The 13,814-nt window shown below is 37.3% G+C and overlaps 1 protein-coding gene across 1 annotated transcript in view; it reads left to right on the top strand.

Moving 5' to 3' along the window:
* Window positions 1-13,814, top strand: part of PADI2 (peptidyl arginine deiminase 2) — a 107,957-nt gene that overhangs the window by 26,176 nt on the left and 67,967 nt on the right. The window lies entirely within an intron of this gene.

The following is a 13,814-nucleotide window of genomic DNA, read 5'->3' as shown; positions in this document are numbered from 1 at the left end:
AAAGGATTTCATCCCATGCTTCCTGAAGCACCTCCCATAAATTGGATTGGCTTGATGGATACTTCTTACGTAGCATGCGGTCAAGCTGCTCCCATAACAACTCAGTAAGGTTAAGATCTGGTGACTGTGTTGGCCACTCTATTAAAGACAAAATACCAGCTGACTGCTTCTTCCCTAAATAGTTTGTGCATGTTTTAGAGCTGTGCTTTGGGTCATTATCCTGTTGTAGGAGGAAATTGGCTCCAATCAAGCGCCGTCCACAGGGTATGGTATGTCGTTGCAAACTTATTGCCTTCCTCCTTCAAAGTCCCCTTTTCCCTGTATAAATCTCCTACTGTACCACTACCAAAGCAACCCCAGACCATGACATTGCCTCCACCATGCTTGAGAGATGGCGTCAAGCACTCCTCTAGCATCTTTTCATTTGGTCTGCGTCTCACAAATGTTTTCTTTGTGATCCGAAAACCTCAAACTTACATTCATCTGTCCATAACACTTTTTTTTCCAATCTTCCTCTGTCCAGTGTTTGTTCTCTTTTGCTCATCTTAATCTTTTTTCTATTTATTGACCAGTCTGAGATATGGCTTTTTCTTTGCAACTCTGCCTAGAAGACCAGCATCCCGGAGTCTACTCTTCACTGTTGACATTGAGACTGGTGTTTTGCAGGTACTATTAAATGAAGCTACCAGTTGAGGACCTGTGAGACATCTGTTTCTTAAACTTCACACTCTAATTAATGTATTTGTCCTATTGCTCAGTTGTTCACCGGCGTCTCCCACTCTTTCTATTCTGGTTAGAGCCAGTTTGTGGTGTTCTGTGAATGGAGTAGTACACCGCGTTGTACAAAATCGATCTTTCTTTCTTGGCAATTTTTCGCAATGAATAGCCTTCATTTCTGAGAACAAGAATAGACCGGCAAGTTTGAGAAGAAAGTTCTTTGTTTCTGGCAATCTTGAGCCTCTAATCGAGCCCACAATTGCTGATGCTCCAGATACTCAACTAGTCTAATGAAGGCCAGTTTTATTGCTTCATTAATCAGCACAACAGTTTTCAGCTGTGGTAACATAATTGCAAAATGGTTTTCTAATGATCAATTAGCCTTTTTAAATGATCAATTTGGATTAGCAAACCGAACGTGCCTATTGAACAAAGGACAGATGGTTGCTGGTATTGAGCCTCTGTATGCCTATTCTATTAAAAATCAGCCGTTTCCAACTACAGTAGTCATTAAACATTAACAATGCCTATGTTGTATTTCTGATCAATTTGATATTATTTAAATGGACGAAAACAAGGAAATGTCTAAGTGACCCCAAACTTTTGAACACCAGTGTGTGTGTGTATGTATATGTATATATATATATATATACACTGTATATAATTATAGATAGTGACCGAGCACTTTCTCTCTACAACCTAGCAGTATAAAGAGTGTATTACACATCTCAGTGCTGTATGCGGTTGTAACTCGCATACAGCCTTTATCTTCAGTTTATTGCTTGCTCAGATCTAGGGTGCTATATATAAATGAATAAGTAAGAATGCTGCGTGTGCTGTAGCTGCAGTTAAGTGAAACACAGGCCTTTGGTTGTCCCTCACTCAGTTCTGATATAAAGTTACAGAATTTACTGTATATATAAAGGTCAGATCGTGCTTAATCCGTGTGATACAGACAAGACCGTTCAGCACACTTGTACTATTTCATAGTCTGCATACAGGTGACTAGACATTCTTAAAGGGCCCTCTCATCAGCAATAACAGTCCTGACAGCAATAATACGGATTTGTTCTATTGAAAGAGCTGGTAAAAGAAACTCTGCTTTAAACCAACATTAAAGCCAAATTCTAATTTAAAATAAAATGTCTGTAGTCTGATATGCAAGGGGCATGAGCACAGCCAGTAAATAAGCATTCAGAAGAAAGGTATATTGCCATTAATATGCACTTTGTTTAACAGTAGATGGCAGCAGTGTTTGCTACTATGTATATAATCAAGCTTCAGAGCATATTTAGATATGCTCTTCAGCAAAGGATGCCAAGAGAACAAAGTGTTTTATTTTTACATGCTCTAGCTGAATCATGAAATTTAGTTTTTTTTACTTCCATGTCCCTTTATAGAAAATGAAACAATATTACAAAATAAATGTATTTGTTATATTGACTGCTTTTGATATAAGATACCCATGCTTGGTCCTCTTCTTCCAGAGATAATGGAATGTGAACCTCATACTTATATATGGTAAAACTGACCTGACTGTGCAATGTTATACACAGTGATTGCTTAGCTAAGAGCCCAAGCACATTTACCTCTGTTCTTAAAGGGACATAAAACTTAAAATTGAAATGTAGATGAATGTATTTCTATTTTGAATAGGAAGATTTTTGTGAAACACGTGTATTGGGGGGGGATGCTTCTAGTAAACAGTTTGTTCCTGTAATAGATTTTACTGTGCTCAGAGCATAAATACATATGCTGCATGCACCTGCTTTCAAGCATAACATTTGCTTTATAACATATACTGTGCAGTTGATGAATACATCTCCATGCACGTGAGGGTACACAGACGTTTTCTCTCTCCTCTCTCGTTTTGTAGCAGTATATGGCAGCAATTGTGCAAAGAAGGCATTTTCATAAAGTTATAAACTTTTGAATACTAGATGGAAGCAGTGTCAGAACAATACATAACATTGTTAAAAGCCTTCTTGCAGAACGGCTGCTATATAGTAACCACAGACATAGTTATGCTCTTCAACATAAAAAGTCAATTTAACAATAGTTGTTGTTTATTGTTTGTTTTATTTATATTTATATATATATATATATATATATATATATATTAGCAGTATGGGGTGGAGGGCACTCACAGGACTTAACGACAGGAGTAAAAAAATTCAGTCTTTATTTATAGCATCAGCTTAACATCAAAGCATGTCGAAGTTTCGGCCCATTCAGAGGCCTTCTTCAAGACAAAATATAATCTTGACAGGTGCAAACTGCACCTCGCAAAACACCGGACTCCCAAAAGCAGACTCGGAGATGGAGATATATATATCTATCCTGATCAAAAAATGACTTAGTGTACTTTAATTTGTGTCATTTCTCCCAAACCCCAGAGTGCAGCACACCTCTGTTATATCCCTGCTTTCTGCCAAACTTACATAAAACGGCATCCCATGAATAATAATAAAATATACATCATATCTTATATTTGTCTCTCAGTTGTTCTAGTAAAAAAGAATATTATAAGTTTAAAGGACAATAAAGTCAAAATTAAACTTCCATGATTCAGACCGAGTATGCAGTTTTAAACAACTTTCATATTATCAGATTTGCTCATTCTCTTGGTAACCTTTGTTGAAGGAGCAGCAGTGCACTCCTGGCAGCTAGCTGAAAACATTGGGTGAGTCAATAACAAGAGGTATATATGTGCAGCCACCAATCAGCAGCTAGCTCCCAGTAATGCATTGCTACTCCTGAGCCTCCCTAGGTATGATTTTCAACAAAGGACACCAAGAGATTAAACCAAATTAGAAAACAGAAGTAAATTGAAAAGCTGTTTAAAACTGCATGCTCTGCCTAGATCATGAAAGTTTAATTTTGACTTTACGCTCAGTCGCAGCTGCTAAGCTATTAAATTCCTAACAGGATCTCTATCACTGCTAAGAGAGGGAGAATCTGAGCTGGAGTTGGTGTCTGAGCTTTCAGAGTGTTTGTAAGTGGATGTTAATTGCCAGTAAGTGTTCTTTAGATTAGCGCACACTTATACACGTGTAAAAGGGTATTAAACTATATTTTCATGTAAAAATTGCATATTTAACCTAGGTTTTCAAAATGCTGCAAATTGCCTAAATAATCTATTTACTTTGCAGCATTTGCAGGTTAAAGAATGAGCTTTTTGGCCTTATGGTAGGGTTTCTATATTGCCACTTTAAAGGGACAGTATGCACAGATGGCCATATAACTGCATGTAATAGACACTACTGTAAAGAAGAATACGCACAGATGCCGATATAAAAATCCAGTATAAAACTGTTTAAAAACGTACTTAGAAGCTCCCAGTTTAGCACTGTTGATGAGGTTAGGCTGAGACACCCACTGAAAGGGGCTAGGGAAACAAAAATTGCAGACACTCCCCACCTCCCCATTCCCTGTATATGAAAAGACAGATAATATAAACAGAAGCCAGCAGGAGTCTGTAAACGCGCGTATACATCTGGCACTGTGAGGCTTGGTTTAGAGTCTGAAAATCAGCACAATGTTCTTAAAAAAATAAGCAAAATTATACATTTTTATAAAAACACTACCAGATGTGCTATATAAAAATGTATAGTTTTACTTATTTTTTACGAAACATTTATGCAAAGAAAAATCTAGTGTACAATGTGCCTTTAAGGGGCACATATGAAAAAAATGCATTTGTCAGGGGCTGTTTAAAGAATGATGTTCAATTAGAAGTACCATGACTATGTATTTTTCATGTATCTCCCCTTAAAGGGACACTCAGGTTAAATGAAATTTTCATGATTCAGATACAGCATGTCATTTTAAACAACTTTCCAATTTGTTTCCATTAAAAAAAATGTGCACAGTCTTTTATATTTACAATTTTTGAGTCACCAGATCCTACTGAGCATGTGCAAGAATTCACAGGCTATACGTATATGCATTTGTGATTGGCTGATTGCTATCACACGGTACAAGGGGAGTGGAAATATATATAACTTTGAAATTTGTTATAAAAAAATCTGCTACTCATTTGAAGTTCAGACTAAGTGCTATTGCATTGTCTTGTTATCTTGCATTTGTTGATTATGCAAATCTAATGTGTTGACTGGTCCTTTAATGTGGCATTATGGCAACCCTACCTCCATGTGAGCATGGGACAAGCACAGACCTTTTTAATTACATTTTAAACACTTCTGTGTAAAAGCTGTGTCACATGCTGCAAATTAGTAGTTAGTTGGGGTGGTTTGATAAAATTACAATTCCATGGTGAATAGAAAAACACTTACGTTGTAGAGCTCTGTGTAGGTACCAGGAAGTTGGGGGCTAAATCTGGGAAGTTGTGGTGTCATGGGCAGATTTAAAATGATGGTAAACTTTAAAGTTTGTAGTTACAATATTTGTAATCCTAAAGTAAAAGATGGGGATTTTCATTCATGAAAGACTTTGTAAACGCTGATTTTTTAAAATAATTACCTTTAATGTTTTCATATATTTTACCATTCCTCCGCCCGTAACGGATACTCTGTTTCTTACTTCAGTGACGATTCACGCTGTAGCCAATCATATCACGCACCCTTTGGTGTCCAAAGCCAGAGGAGTTTATTATTTACTTGCTGGTCGCCAAAGGGGGCACGATACGGTTGTCTACAGCCTGAATCGTCCCTTTAAGTAATTTCTTTTTTAGTCATTCATGTCAGGACCGTCTTTAACACAGGGCAAAAGGGGCAGCTGCCCAGGGCCCAGTCTCTGTTGAGAGGCCCAAGAGTCCTAAAAAAAAAAAATTTTTTTTTTTTTTTTTTTTTTATGGTTCATACCAGACTGCTGATGTGACATGGGGAACACACACATTCAGTATTAATAATGAATTAATACAAAAGTACTCTGCTTATATATATATATATATATATATATATATATTTTAAAACTGTGCCAGACCGTGCCGGTGTCATGTGACATGCCAAGCTATTGCCATGTGCTGTTTTTGATGTGCACTGTGCAGCACTGAATGCAAAGCCCTAACTCTGCATCCAGCCATTCCCACTGCATCAGAAAAGGTCCTACTGGGGTTACCACTGTTACCAGGTAACTACTCTGGTTGTGGGGATTGTTTCTGGGTAGGGCTGACTGTAGGCGCATGCAGCAGAAAGCTAGAGTGGCAGGCACGTGAGGATTTGAGCATCTGTACAGCTGCATACACTGCTCTCTTCAGTCTTGAGGCTGTGTGACTCATTTCACACTGTATTCATGCAGCCTTGGATAGACAGCATCCAGTCTACTGGTCCCCTTAGCCCTGCTCTTTCTGCTGTGGCCCTAAGATCAACTAACTGAAGTTTGTTAGGGGAACAGTGCTTTGTAGAAAGGTGTCAGTGGGAAGAATAAGTGAGTGCACACACGCCCCTCCCCATGCAGCATTGTCTAGTGAAGGGTGAGAGGGAACTTGTTCCTAGCAAAGAAGCAACATGTGCTGCTGTGGCTGATGTATAGTGTCATGCTGATACTTCACACATTAATGTAAGGTTTATTTTTATAGTTTTTATTTTCTCTCTGTCATTTTACAGCTTCCCATAGTAGTTCTGCTGTTCCAGTCAGTAAACTTATATTTGTCTGCACCTCCATGCTTCCTCCTCAGTCTTTACCTTGCTTTGCTCCTGTTGGCTGCCCTAAATCTCTTTAACCAGCTAACCTCACACCAGAATCACATTCAAAAGAATATTAAATGAATCCAGTGGAGGAATTTATATATTTATTTACTTATTAGTACTGCTTAGGTCCAGTTTCACATATTGCAATTTATTTCATTTTTTTAAAATTATTATCCCAGCAGTGGATGATCCACCGCTGGGCTAATAATTAAAAAAAAAAAAATTAATGTAGTTGTTTTTTGGGATGTTGGGGTGGAGAGCGAAATTGCGTGGGGGGGGGGTCCAAATTTTTTTTTGCCCAGGGTCCAGTCAATATTAAAGACGGCCCTGATTCATGTGCTCCAACAAACCAAGGCACTATGATTTTTGTCTTTCCTGGTTCTGCTCATTAAAATATTTGTGATGCGCTGAAGGAGACTTTTTTTTTGTGCCTTATCTGCCTATGGAGGACCATGGTGCATAACCGGCCAATTGCAAACTTATAAAGTGGTGGCAATTAGATGTTCCCAGCTTTGTTGGCAAATCCACCAATCACCTCACTTCTCATATCTCCCTTACGTTTATCTATCTATCTATCTTTCTATCTATATTTATTTTTATTGTCATCTTTTCACTCTCTACCCACTTGCCAGATGCCAGACCCCCTGTGTTAGAACTACAGGAACTTCTGTTTGGTGTCAAATCACAATATGATGCATGAGGTTTTGGGAAGTTTCTTGCCTGTTTTATCAGTTATTGCAAAAAATATTTCATCAGTTCCTCAGTGTGCAAATGCTGCTAAACAAAGTTGCATTTCACAATATACTTTCCACTAAATCTGATGTGGTCAATAAATTGTTCTATGGTAATTTCCCATAAAGCAAAGTCAAAATTAAACTTTTATGAATCCTGCCATTTTAAATAAGTTTACAATTTACTTCTATTTTTTTAATTTGCTTCATTCTCTTGGTAGTCTTTGTTGAAAGGTAAACCTATGTAGGCTCAGGCTCAGCAATGAGCTACTGGGAGCTAGCTACTGATTGGAGACTACACATATATGCCTCTTGTCTTTGGCTCACTTGATGTTTTCAGTGACCTCTCAGTAGTGCATTCCTGCTCTTCAACAACTAATACCAGGAGAATGACGCAATGTTGATTATAGAAGGAAAGTTGTTTAAAATTGTATGTTCTATCTAAATAATGTAGGGAAAATGTGGGATTCATGTCCCTTTTAACTATAATTTGTATAAAAAATTGCTAATTGAGCTAAATTGCAACAATAATACCAAGAAAAATAATTTAAATTTGATAATTAAATCAACTTAGGTAGCATCTGGAGCACTTCATGGCAGGAAATAGTGCTGCCATCTAGTGCTCTTGCAAAACTGTTGCCATATAGTGCTCCAGAAATGGTCCGGCTCCTAGGCTTACAATCCTGCTTTTCAAAAAAGGTGCCAAGAGAACAAAGACAAATTGATTAGAAAGTTGTTTAAAATTGCATTCTCTATCTGACACATGAAAGAAAGAAAAAAAGCACGTCACAGGGTGGTTCACTGATCACAACCCGCTTGATAGAGTGGTTGAGGTAAATGTGGTGAGCTCCTGCGCAGGATTATAATAAAAACCCACCGCGCTAGCCATGATGGATTTTCTATTGTAAACGGAGGACTCTTGATTTCAATAAAAGTAGAAAGAACCTTAGTTTTTTTTAGGTAAGAGGTTCATTGTATTAGTTAATTGTGCACTTACTGCACCACCATTATGACGACAATTAATAACGCTTACTGTCCCTTTAAAGGGCTAGTAAAGTCAAAATTAAACTTTCATGATTCGGAATCTGTTGGCGCTCTACAAATACATCATCATCATCATAATCATCAATCATCATTCTCCATCCTTTCAATTTACTTCTATTATCAAATTTGTTTCATTCTCATGGTATCCTTTTGTTGATGTATTAACCTAGGCGGACTTATAGGACTTCGATTATGGAAGAAGTAATATGTAAAGTTGTTTAAAATGACATGCTCTGTGTAGATTGTGAAACTTTAAAGGGGCAGAAAAGTCAAAATTAATCATTCATGATTCAGACGGAGCATGACACTTTAAACAAAGTTCCAATTTACTTCAGTTATCTAATTTTCTTCATTCTCTCATATCCTTTGTTGAAAAGCATACCTAGGTAGGCTCAGGAGAGGCACTACTGGGAGCTTGCTGCTGGTGGTTGCACATATATGCCCCTTGCCTTACAACTACTTCAACAATGGATACCAAGATAATTAAAGGGGCACTGAACCCAATTTTTTTCTTTCGTGATTCAGATAGAGCATGCAATTGTAAGCAACTTTCTAATTTACTCCTATTATCATTTTTTTTTCATTCTCTTGGTATCTTTATTTGAAATGCAAGAATGTAAGTTTAGATGCCGGCCCATTTTTGGTGAACAACCTGGGTTGTTCTTGCTGATTAGTGGATAAATTCATCCACCAATGAACAAGTGCTTTCTAGGGTTCTAAACCAAACAAATAGCTTAGATGCCTTATTTTTTCAAATAAAGATAGCAAGAGAACAAAGAAGAATTGATAATAGGAGTAAATTAGAAAGTTGCTTAAAATTGCATGCATCTAGTGCTCTCGCAAATGGATAACATTGTTGCAAAACTTCTGCAATATAGTGCTTCAGAAATGTGCCAGCTCTTAAAGTGACGGTAAATCAGAGCATTTAAAAAAACACTAGGATTTACCATTACTAAAAATAAAGTAGAATTTTAGTGATCACTTAAATAAGGGTGCTAATAATAGCTGTGTTAGCATACAGAACAGTGTCAGATGACTAGCACAGCTATTGGTTTAGAGAGGGAAACATAACATCACCTCATTGAGAGAAGTGTGCTGTGGGCGGAAGGAGGCGTTGACTTTAGTGAGGAGCCGCGGCACAGAAAGGGTGAGTTTAGCCAAGTTTTACTAAGTGAACAAAGAAAGCCCAGTTTATTCTCGGCGAAGGTAAAACCTAGCGTTTTTTAAACGCTTGGATTTACCATCACTTTAAGCATACATCCCTGCTTTTCAACAAGATACCAAGAGAATGTAGAAAAAATGATTATAGAAGTAAATTAGAAAGTTGTATAAAATCACATGCTCTATCTGAATCATTTGGGGTTTCATATCCCTTTAAATGTGCCTTTAATAATATTCCTTTTAATACAGTAGTTGACATTAGTTGACATTCAAATTATATTACAGACTGTATGCATCCTATGTGAAATTGTGATACATTAAAAGCAGCAGATGGATATACTGGCTGGAACAGCAATCTATCCTTTGGTCTAGGCATAGAGAGGATGAGATTTTTTTTGACTCAAGGCTCGGAGCCTGCAGCTGTGCTCCCGTAATCTCTGTGAAGCGCAATATCCATCAACATAGCTGCTATATATTAGGATACACGCAAGTGCTGATGGATCCATTTGAATAACCTTCTAAGGATTTGAAAGGCTTAGCCTTAAGTGCGTTCTTTGCAACAGTCATAACCGCCAATTCTGTGTTGAATTTCATGTACTTAATTTGCAATTTATCATCAAGTCATTGGCTCAGAGTAGTGTTCAAAGCAGATAACATAGAAAGGAAGCACAACTTTTTTATTTTTTTTGCATTTGTTTTATCTGTTGGTATCAGATAAGTATTGAAAAGGATGTGGAAATCAAAATGAACTTTCATGACAGACTGTATAATTAAAAAAGCATAACTTTTAAAATTTCTCTTGGTATCATTTTTTTGAAGCTTACCTGCTTTCTATGAGAAGATATTAAAGATACAATCAAGTCAAAATTAAACTTTCATGATTCAGATAGAGCATGCAATTACAATCTACTTCCATTAACAAAATGGGCACAATCTTTTTATATTTATACTTTTTGAGTCACCAGCTACTACTGAGGATGTGCAAGAATTCAGACTATACGTATATGCATTTGTGATTGGCTGATGGCTGTCACATGATACAAGACAAGTGGAAATATACATAACTTTGAAATGGGTTAAAAAAAAAATCTACTACTCAATTGAAGTTCAGACTATGGGGCCAAATTAACAAATGGCGGGAGGTCATGATTCGCTGTAGCGAATCATGTCCGCCCGACATCGCTAATTGCCGACAGCATACGCTGTTTGCATTTAACATTGAACAAGCAGTTCTGGTGAACTGCTTGTGCAATGCCACCCCCTGCAGATTCGCAGCCAATCTGCTAGCAGGGGATGTCAATCAACCCGATCGTATGTGATCGGGTTAATTGCTGTCCGCTGCCTCAGAGGTGGCTGACGAGTTAAGGAGCAGCGGTCTTAAGACCGCTGCTTCTTAACTGCTGTTTCCAACGAGCCTCAAGGCTCGCGCAGAAACAGGGGCATCAGGGGCCTTTCGATTTGTCAAAGGCTTTCACCAGCCTTTGAGCCCCTACGGCTGCAGGTATTCACAAGAGAACCTGCTCACCGTATTTAGCAAGCAGCGGTCATCCGACCGCTGCTTTCCTAACCTTTCGCCAACTTCTAAGGTGGCAAAATTCAATCTCCGCGGGCTAGTCCGACAAGGGAGATTGACAGCTCCTGCCCGCACGTGATTGCTATGCGTGGGCAGGGGGCGGGATTGCGCGTAAGTGCAAAATAGCGCTTGTTTGCAATGGTAAATTCCTCCGGGGAAATTCGCCCCGCCAGAGGCGAGCTGCGGCGGACAGGAGCGTGTATATGCTCCCCTGTCCGGCTGAGCTTGATAAATCTAGCCCTTAATGTATGCCTTAATATCCCTATATATCTGATATAATGTAATGCCATATATTGTGCTTGGTATATAAATCTAATTCTCTTGCATTCAAGAATTATAGTGATTTATCCCATATCGCAGGTTCCTGGTATTCTTGGGACTCTTGGGCAATTACATTATGAGAGTTTATTGGTGACATATTAGAACTTGCTAGGTAGTGCATGCAGGTTGGTGCATATATTTGCAAGAATTAACAGAGATACGTTGTTAATATGCATGACTGGCTGGCATACAGACTTGTTAATGCTACAAATCCATGTCAAAGGTCTAAGGAAATGTAATGTGATTATTTATCGACAGTTCATACCATAGAAAAACGATCTGCTACTATGCATCAGATGTGGGAATTTTTATGTTCTGTTGTTCTAAAAGAATTCTATTTAGTTTATGTTCCATTTTGCACCGCAAATATTGACAAAGACACAGACTTCATTCTATGCAAATTTTAGACACCTCAGTTTTTTCCAATCTTGTAGTGTCAAACTTGTATGGAAATTAATGGGAAGAAACACATGATTTTGTTTTAAAGACATTAAAGCTTAGAGATTGTAATATAAAGTATTTAATTATGTGTACTTAAAATACTTTGGGCGTACATTCATTATTTATTTTCTTGTAATATAATTCTGAAAATTCTGGGCTTTCCAATTCCTGTTAAAATTGAAAGTGTAGACTACAGACTTAACACTGTTTTCATACACTTTAATGACCCATTTTATAACTGTCCCGGATTTGGTCCAGTAGAGAGAGAAACCTAGGTTACAACATGTCAGCTCATATTGCTCTATGGACACTAAAACTCTAAACTTGTTTTTTTTCCCACTTTTTAAACAGCTAATATCATTGAAAAACATCTCTGTATTCTTGGACTAGTATTTGCTTTGAATATATAGAACAGTATAGCATTTTAGTCTTTAATGTCCCTTTTAAAGTACAACTGATAACAGTCTATCCCTGATAAGAAAGTTAGTTTCTATATTTATATGTACCTCAAGTTCATCATTGATGGAAGCAATCCTTGTTTTTCTTGGGGTATATTTTATCCCTCCAAACTCACATCAAAATTTTTATGGATTAGTGGATTCAATTCTCATCACTCATAGTGCATTAATATGCAGGTCCTAGTTAATATCAAAGTTATCTGAAATATGAAGGCACTAAGTAATCCTTGTAAAGATATGACAGTTGAATTTGTTACTAAATATGGTGAGATCATTCTGTTGATTGGTTAATTAGTCACCTTTATTACCCGTTGAGACCTCTGAATATCAGCCTGGGCTAGGCCACCCTTTCAGCCTTGTGTTGATATTTAAATGAAACAATTAGGTTGATTAATGACAGTAATTAAATGCTTATCTGTGCAGTAATAAGATATATATATATAAGAGAGAAATAATTATATGCATGTGTGTATACAATAGATAAATATTATATACTGTATTTATATTTTTTCCCTAAAAGAGAGGTACACATCTTGCCAACCTTCGATTATTTCACATACTGAAAGAGAAGCAATCTTCCAGGAACAAACAGCTCAGTGTTTTTTGTTCTATGGCCTGGTTACCAACTCACCAAATGTGCTTAGAGGGATATGGCTGCACCTCAGTGATGAGACCAAAAGGAGGCTGAAAAGATGGTTTTGGGTCGCCATTTCCCTTGTTCAGAGAAAAGCCTGGTATTTTAAGACTTTACTTACATTGCTATGCAGGATCAGACTGATATTCTTCAGAAAAGTTCTTCTCTATGAAATGCACAATTGGGCTAACAGAAGCTACTGCCAGGTGATAGCCAGGCCATAGAACAAGCCACTGAACTGTTATTTGTTCCTGGGAGATTACTTGTCTCTCTGTATGTACCACTCTTACTGAGCATGTGTAGGAGTTCACAGTATAAACATATGAGTCTGTGATTGGCTGATGACTGTCACATGATATAGGGGGCAGGGAAATTAAAGGAAACGAGATTTTTTTTAGAAAAAAAAATATATACTGCTTATTTATCATTCAGAGTAAGTGCTGTTGTGTTGCAGTTTTATTAGGTATTTATTGAGTATGCAATTTACTATTATTAATGACTTTGCTATATACTTTCATTAACATTTTTCCCCCTTGCCTGCAATTTCTAATACATAAATTTGCATATTATTCTCAGACTAATGCTTGCTTTGAATGTATCATTCTATTGATAATTTATTTAGTGTTTAATGTCCCTTTTAGTGTATCATACTACAGCCAGTTATGGACACTTATTTGTGGGAAGGGTGGCTGATGCATTTCATAGACTTCCAATAGAGGTGGCAAGAAAAACTGACAAATGTCTAGGATAGGCATAAGGCTTTACTAACAATTCATTTATAAAAGTGACAGTACACACCTTGATATTTTTATATAAAATGTTACCTATGTAAACAACTTTGCAATATACTGATTTTCCACCCACAGTTTTTCTTTCATGATTCAGATAGAGAATACATTTTAAACAGCTTTCCATTTTGCTTTATTCTCTTGTTATCCCTTTATTGATTGAGCAGCAATGCACTACTAGGAGCTAGCTGAACACATTGGTAAGCCATTGACAAGAGGCATATATGTACAACCACCAATCAGAAGCTAGTTCCCAGCTCCTGAGCCTACCTAGGAATACTTTTCAACAAAGAAT

Source organism: Bombina bombina, chromosome 8 (assembly GCF_027579735.1).
Source record: "Bombina bombina isolate aBomBom1 chromosome 8, aBomBom1.pri, whole genome shotgun sequence".
Classification (NCBI taxonomy): domain Eukaryota; kingdom Metazoa; phylum Chordata; class Amphibia; order Anura; family Bombinatoridae; genus Bombina; species Bombina bombina.
The sequence above is the reverse complement of the archived record's forward strand: the minus strand, read 5'-3'. Positions and strand labels throughout refer to the sequence as shown.